At 40.7% G+C, this 8,305-nt stretch overlaps 1 non-coding gene across 1 annotated transcript; it reads left to right on the forward strand.

Moving 5' to 3' along the window:
- The first annotated feature begins 810 nt into the window (after positions 1–810).
- trnaa-ugc (transfer RNA alanine (anticodon UGC)) lies at positions 811–882 on the forward strand. Its single transcript has one exon. It is a non-coding gene; the product is annotated as a tRNA-Ala (tRNA).
- The last annotated feature ends 7,423 nt before the right edge of the window (positions 883–8,305 follow it).

The following is an 8,305-nucleotide window of genomic DNA, read 5'->3' on the forward strand; positions in this document are numbered from 1 at the left end:
TTGGCATTGGGCACAGTATGTGCACTGCCTAGTTTGGCCTTTATTACTATAAATATGACAACACAAATTCCTAAATTACTTTTTCGTATTAAATGTATCTGCCTACAAAAATCAATCAGTTTAGCGAAGCTCAAACCTTTCATACATTCGAATGCACTGCCATCATTTTAACACAGCTGTACACTGACAAGACAGACGACAGCATGTTAAGCCTTCCACACTCATTTGCAGGAAAAAATTACATCGCACTCAGACTGTGTAAGATCACATTGGAATAATTACACAGCAGCCAGTGTTGAAAGGATATGAGATCATGGTTATATGGAGGAAACAGATAATTTCATTCAGATGATTCAGTGGTTGATTACACAGATTATTCTACACTATGGATCGCTGATGAAATCATTCACTCCGCTTATGTGTGACTGTCTGCAGCTGTAATAATCATCAGCCTGACATGTTGAAGACTACATGTTACAATGGTGTCCAGTACAACAAAAATATAGTGTATGTTTTGTTTGACATAAACTGGAATATCATAAGTCACTCACACGGGACGTACGCATGCACAATGCACGTCTAATTAGGTTCTTTTATGTCGTGAGACTATTTCTGGCCCTGTCTCTGTAACATAGAAGCTCATTAACATGAAGTCTTTTTACATTACACACTGAATTATATCTGCAACATACAGTATTTCACCCACATTCACTAAACCTGACAGAACGGCTTCTTAGAAAGATCATGATGTCGCGCCAGTGTCTCCTTTGAAAAAAAGCTTCTTTTATAGTGTATTGCTCTCACCCCAGTGGGGATGTAGCTCAGTGGTAGAGCGCATGCTTTGCATGTATGAGGTCCTGGGTTCAATCCCCAGCATTTCCACCTCTTATCTACAATGTTACCAAGCACTAGTCCTTCCCAGCTTCCTCATGTCCTCCTTTGGCTCACAAATACTAAAAGATACATAAAGTTCAAGGTTGTTTTACTACAAAATATTCACCAAAAATCCTTGCACTTCCTACATAAAGAATGAATGGGAAACATCAAACTCCTTGCAAAGGAAATTGCAGCAACAAATCCACATGAATTTGTGTCTGCAGTAACCTTCATCAGGGTTAGCTCACCCCAGTGGTTTCTTTTTATACAACAGATGCACTGTGGTTTGATAAATGTCTTTACAGTAATATGAAGCACTGGTTTTATGTAATATAATTTCATGATATTCTTTGGTTGCATCACCTGTTTGTATCTTCATCATTCCCCATCTTCTCTTTTTTCCCCACAAGCCCTGTCCTTCAGCAAACACGAGAAATGAAGGAGGTGAGGAGAAGGGGGTTGAGACTGAAGAAAGACGGAGAAGCAGAGAGCATGGAGTGGGGGTGGAAGACGGAGCAGAAATAAAGAGAAGGGGGTAAATTGATTCGTGGCTGGTTATAAGGCCTATGGAAAGGGAAAATGCTTGGATGGACGACAAATGTAATGTTGCTGAGAACACACTTACATCATGACTATTAATAAAGGACATGGTTCAATAATCAGCACATGAATATGGAGTAATGATTTCATCAGGAGGGAGAACGGGTTTGCGGAGGGACAGAGGGAGGGATGAATCCAGCTCGGGCGTCTGCTCTCATGACAACAGCTCCTTCATTTTACGATTCCGCAACTGGGGATGGAAAGAAGAAATTCATAGGGAATTAAAAAGGGAGAGAAGGAATGACAGGTGGACAGGAGGGAGGAGGAAGAGAGTGGCGTCTTTCCCTCCCAAACATCTGCCGGCTGATGAGCAGGAGAGGAGGGGAGAGGAGGGGAGAGGAGGGGAGAGGAGAGGAGAGGAGAGGAGAGGAGAGGAGAGGAGAGGACCCAAAGTTTGAGAACTAAAAATACACATAGCAAAGTGGGGAGAGCAAATAAATCATATATTCTTTAAATACTGTATGAGATTAGAGGAAGGGTTCATCCCTCATGACGAGAGGGATTGGGAGCCCATGTCTCATTCTAGCCAACAGCCCTCTTCCTACTGTATGTGTGCATGAGAGAGAGAGAGAGAGAGAGAGAGAGAGAGAGAGAGAGAGAGAGAGAGAGAGAGAGAGAGAGAGAGAGAGGGAGAGAGAGAGAGAGAGAGGGAGAGAGCTTTGTGGTCCAAAAGCCAGTTTTCAAACTAACAAAAGAGCAGGTATTTGTTAATGATTTTTGAAGGGAAATAATGTTGGTTCCTTGTGTATACGTCTATCCTGTATTGGCTGTTCTCCATCTATAAATGTATTAAAGATTCAATTTCTCCCTAAAGCTGTAAGTTGAAATAAAATGGATTTGAATTGGCTGGATTTTACTTTGTTTTTCTAGCAAAAGGCATCAAATCTGCTGGTGATGATTTATGGAAGTGTATTTGACACAGACCTCCTGTCTACAGCACCTGAGTGCACACAAGAGCCGCACTATATTACCTGCTCTTTCACTGATCACAAAAAACAGTTTATTTTCTTGGTTTCAAACCTGAGTGTGTTTCATTGAGTTTCTTGTAATGTTGTCAAGTGGCGTGTGATCATGTTGTCAGCGTACTCTGGAAATACACAAAGACGAATGCTCGATAACAACTTCTTGTAGCAATGTTTGTGATACAGTCGCTTCTACCACATTGAGATGACAGTTTATCTCCCGTGCGAGCGAGGCTGAAAAGATTTATTTAGACAATGTCACAAAAGATTCTGTTGTTTTTCCTCTGAGTGTAGGAACAGGTAGTTTCTCAGGGGTAAATGTAATCTGACAGACTTGGTTGGTGGTGTTACCCCCCTGGGTAAAAACTAAAGAATATGATCTGCTCAGGAGAAACATGTCAGAAAATATCACATCGCTTTAGTCACTCATTCACTGTTTTGAACAAATCACAGTATTTTTTCTTGTGGCAAGAACTGAGAGGGAATCATCCAGGAATACAGTCATAGGTGCTTTCACACATCCTCTTGATGTTGTCTCACTCCCCTCAGTCAGTCCGTCTATACTTAAGCTTTCTGCACCTGCTTCTGGATGGAGGAGGAAGAAGGTGAAGAAAGGCAAGAGAGTTTTAAAAACTAATTTAAAAAATGATTTGTTTATATTCTTGTAAGTCTAATTTATAAAAAATAATTGATAGTCCTACTTTCACCTCCTGCACCAACAATTAACAGTTCTGTAGACAACTGATGGTGAGAGGCCGGTAGAATATTTTCTAACCCATTTTATATTTCAAATAATTGTCATTCACAGTGATAAATCTGCACTATAGCACATCTCATCAGTGCACTTTAGATAAGAGGAGAGAAAGAAAGTTACCTTATTGTTCTGATACATAACACCCTTTATTCATTATACTAGTCATACACATATACACAGTCATTGCTAAGAGAAAGTGTGTTTTATGTTTCTCCTATTACGTGTAAAGTGGCAGCTAATTTGCTCCTGGGCACCACTCGTTCGATCTCTCTTTCTTCTTCACTCTCTCCATTTCCCTTCATGTCCTCATCCCTTCCTCCATCCCTCCTCTGAACACTCCTGAGCTTCTCCTTTGAGCTCCTTCAGCTCCCTGAAGACAGGCAGACAGGGAGGCAGGTTTTTTGGGGGGGTGGGGGGGTGGGAGGGTTAGTGCTGATGGGGGATGGAAGAGAGGGTGCAAAGAACAGTGTTCCCAGAATGTCAACACCCACACATGTGCACATCAACCTACATACACACACTAGAGAACCGGCTCTATAACCACCATACCCACTGGCACACACACCAACACTCGCACACAACTGCTGCCAGTCTTTCCACCCCAACCCCCCACCCACCCCTCTGAGGCCCCACTGTGGTTTAATTGGTGTAATTATATTTGCATAAGGCCGTCCTGTTTCAGCTAACACACACACACACACACACACACACACACACTCCTGACAAGTTTTAATAGGCAGGATAATTGAATATGTTTCTCCCGCTGGTGCCCTGAAGGGTCTATCCCTACATTTTGAGAAGGATCAGGCCTCCATACGTTTACTTAGACAAACAGGAGCCAATAACTCAACTGTTAATTAGATTTCAAAGGTTAATGGGCTCTAAGGGAGTGTTTGGGGTCATCATTGTACAGATGATTGAGAGAGGTAACAGTCTGCCTGCAAAGAACTCACACACAGAAGACGATAAGCTCCCTGTTAGTATCAGCCCAGTAACAAATGTGTTGCTATTCCTTTTTCCATGCATGAATTCACACTCCCTTGTGAAAAAAAAAAAAAAAAAAAAAAACAATGTTAATGAAAAAGAACAAAAATAATGAGGGGAGGGCTTGAAGTGGAAATCATCCTGACATTTTCCCAAGTGTAATTTTTCTCCCCTCATTATTACCTGGTTACAGCTTAATATGTGAGACTGAATGAACGCTTCTTGTCCAGAACGAGCAACAACAAGAGAAACATAATTAGAAGCTCTAAGCCGAGCAGCTGAAGATGATGATCAAAGTAGCTACAAGTTCAGCCATTTAGTTGTTTTCTACTGTACAGCTGCAGTAATTGGAGGAGGCCTTGAGGTGGTGGATTAAAAAACAGGGTTTATTCAAAGGGTAATTATAGATGATATGTTTTATTTTTATATTTTATGATAAAAACATTGCATCTGTGTTACTTAAATGGTCACATCAAACGTCTCAATCATGACTCCCAACAAATCTGTGGTACATCATTTTAAGGCCTCATGCTAAACTCACTGTAGAGTAATGTAATAAGTGTGAGCACTCAGTGTGGTTAAAGGGTTCTTATGTGAATGTAATCTAATTCACTTTTAAGACTGATAGAAGAAGAAATGCTTACAGAAAACATGTTTTCTTATCTGTTTTAAACTCTCAACATGATCAATGTTGAAGTGATTTTAAAAAGATTTCATATCGAAGAAACTTGATTCCTTAAAATAATTATTATTGGTCCAGCAGAAGAAGAATCCCCTTCCTCAAGGTACACAACCCAGCAGGCACCAGACATCAGTGTAACATCAGAAAGATGATGTCTGCAGTGACTCTAATGTCAGGCAGACGTTAAACGTTAGTTGGAAATGAAAATTGCGTTGTGTGTCCGGCATGAGGCGTGGCTGGTCACTCCCTCTCTCCCGGTCTCTGGCAAACGAGGCACACCTGGGTTCAATCTTCGGCAATCACCTTCACCATAAAAGCCTGGTCATGACTACACTCCTGTGCCAGATAATGTGCCAGATAATGTGTCACCGCCTGTTTTTTTTTTATGTCTTGTATTTGCTTTAAAACCTCTTACATTAAAACTGTTAAAAGACGCCGCCAGTGGCCGAGTCTGCCTCAGTAGGTCCAGAAAAAAAACACACACACACAGCAAGTGCTGCACGCCTGCTGAGGAAGCATGACGTCCAAAAAACACAGAACATTTAGTGAAGTTGGACACAGCTTGTGTCCAGCAGTTAAAAGTGTAAAATATTTACATATTCATCGACTCTGGGTTTTCATTGAAAGGGAAGGAGCAGATGTGACTAAATTGATTTATATCAAAGTAAATGAACCTTTTATGAAAAAAAACATAGTAGACAAATTTTTTTTATTCCAAGCAGAGTTTTTATTTATGTCTTAAAACACGTCTGGAAGAGAACTTTGATAAATCAACAAACCACCAATCTGTTTTCAAAGCCAAGGACAGCTGACAGCTTCTTGGCAGTCTGATACACAGGTTCCCGGACGTCTTGGTTTATGACTCTCTGTGACCGCAGCAAACCCTGTAAAAAAAATGTTACCATGGGAAATTTCACCTGTATTACATTAACTGAGCTTTCAGGCCTGGGAGTGTTAACTCCTCCACCTCATGTAGCTACAGCATTTATCATACAGGTGTTCATCAGTGTTTCAAGTCAGGTCCTGAAGATTATAGATACAGCTCAGCTAAAACCCTCACTAAAGAAACCCCCCTAGACAATAATGCACCAATCAGCTATAGGCTGATATCCAACCTTATTCATTAGTAAGATGAAGATGGTTTCAGTGCAAAAGAATCCTTTCTTATTTACAACAATATCCTGGAGGAATTTCAAAGTCAGTGTTGGAGATCATGTGTCTGAGGAACATGACATCTGCCGTGGAGTTGCTCAAGGGAGCTGCCTTGGTCTATTATTACTCTCACTGTACATGCAGCACCTTGTTGGCATCATCAGAGAGCACAATGTGTGTCTCCACAGTTATGCAGATGACACACAACCGTACATCTCTGCTGAACCAAATGATGGTAACTGTTTGCGATCACCTGCTGCTGGTTAACTGATGTTTCCCAGCAACAGCTGAACAAAGGGAATGTCACATTTTACTTGATCTTATGCATGTATTCCAATTTTTCATTTCATCATTGTTATCATTACTCTGTAAGTTTTATTTTCCATCTTGTGTTACATAAATTTTTATGTCTCATTTCTTGTGAAGCACGCATGTGTGTCAGTGCATGTAATTACTTTATTGTAAAGCTCTTTCAGCTACATTTCTTGTATGAAAGGTGCTATACAAATAAAGTTTATCATTATTATCATTATTATCATTATTATCATTATTACGTGCAACCCCTCGCCAGTGGTTCCATATGTCTATGAGCTATAAGCACTTCAACCTTCTCATAGTGCTTGGTTTAAGAGATTTGTGTAATACATTTGTTCTTTCTCTTTCTTTATTTCTAAATTTATTTAGGGCCCCTCAGGAGGTCCAGACCCCCAGGTTGGATTGGGAACCACTGCCCTAGCAGATACTAATAATGCAGTGCACTCTTCCAGAGTTACACATCCTGCTGGCTCAGAGGCAAGGCATTGTGGGTTCAAATCATGCCAGTATCATTCCCTCTCTCTCTCTCTATCACTGCTGTCCTACATTACACACTGCACACTGTACTGGCATGTTCTCAGCTTTACAACTGAGTAGTATGGAGACAGTAATAAAGAGGCAAGAAGGTTTCATTACTGAAAGATATTCATAAAAAATGATTTTCTTCATACAAATTACCTTCAAAATGACCCCATCTCTCCAACAATACAGTGAAATACCTTTCAGATGATCTCAACAATAAGAGTGAGACACCCAATCTTCTGCACCTCAAAGCTGTTTTCAATGATCTCCAATTCTGAGACACCACCTCTGGCCATGGCAGGGTGACAGCTGCAGTTTTACATAATGCACTGTTGCATTTTTTAGGCTTTTCTTTTTTATTCCCTTTTTTTTGCTCTGTTAACCACATCTCCCTTCCCCCTCTCTCCCTCTCGCTCTTTCATTTATGAACTCACCTCACCTACGCTATCCATCCCTCCCCCCCTCTCCTCCTCCTCTACCTCCTCATTTTCCACACACACCAAACCCCTCGCCTAAATATGAAATCTGATTTTCCTTCTCTCTCTCTCTCTCCCTGTCTATCTCTTTCTCTCTCTCTCTCTCTGTGGATGAGGGTCTCTGGGTCTTTTGTTCATCCACCCGCTCATGTGGCCTCCTCGAGTTGCCACGGCAACCGGGTGTATACATACTGTTGCTCCGGGAGAGAGATCGAGATGGAAAAGGAGAATGGGATGTAGAGAGATGAGAGAGGGAGAGAGAGGTTGAGAGGGATGGTACTGAGTCAGAATCAGGGGAGAGAGACAGAGAGCAAAGAGGACAGAATGTGGTGGAAATATGGAGTGATTAAGAAAAAGAGAGGAAAGGGAAAGAGAGGACAAAGGGATACAGAAATAATAGGACTGAGGAAGATGCAGATATCATTTTCCTTTCTGCTGCAAGAGCAGTATTTTTACCCAGTTCCCATTATTCTCCTCTGAATGAAATGACCCTATAAAACCAAGCACAAAACAAATTTATACATGCAATTCCTATTCCAGTGCTCAGCATTTCTTCACTTTCTGTCTATTTGTTTGGCAAAAGATAATTGAATTCTTCTTTTTTTTCAGAAGCACAGCAAAGTTTTAATCTAATCTCTTGCTCTGGAACTCATCCTGTGTCTTTCATATTAGCGCTTGATTGTAATACAAGAATTTAAAGCTGGCTCCACCGTGGTCACATGTTGCAAAATGATCAGAGCATCAGCAAAATACTTCAAATGGAAAATGTACTGCTTTCAAAAAGGAATTCAAAATGTAGACAAACGCAAGCCAGTGACAGTCCCTTCATTTTCTCAGTCTGCATAGGGACTCATAACTTTTACTATAAAGTTTCTAATTAGGTCACAAAATTACAGAAATCAATTAAGATTGATTACCAAAATATAAGCTAAAACAGCAGCAGAGGGAGGAATTCTTTGATTTTTATTCTATTATTCTGTCT

Source organism: Seriola aureovittata, chromosome 23 (genome assembly GCF_021018895.1).
Source record: "Seriola aureovittata isolate HTS-2021-v1 ecotype China chromosome 23, ASM2101889v1, whole genome shotgun sequence".
NCBI classification, from domain to species: domain Eukaryota; kingdom Metazoa; phylum Chordata; class Actinopteri; order Carangiformes; family Carangidae; genus Seriola; species Seriola aureovittata.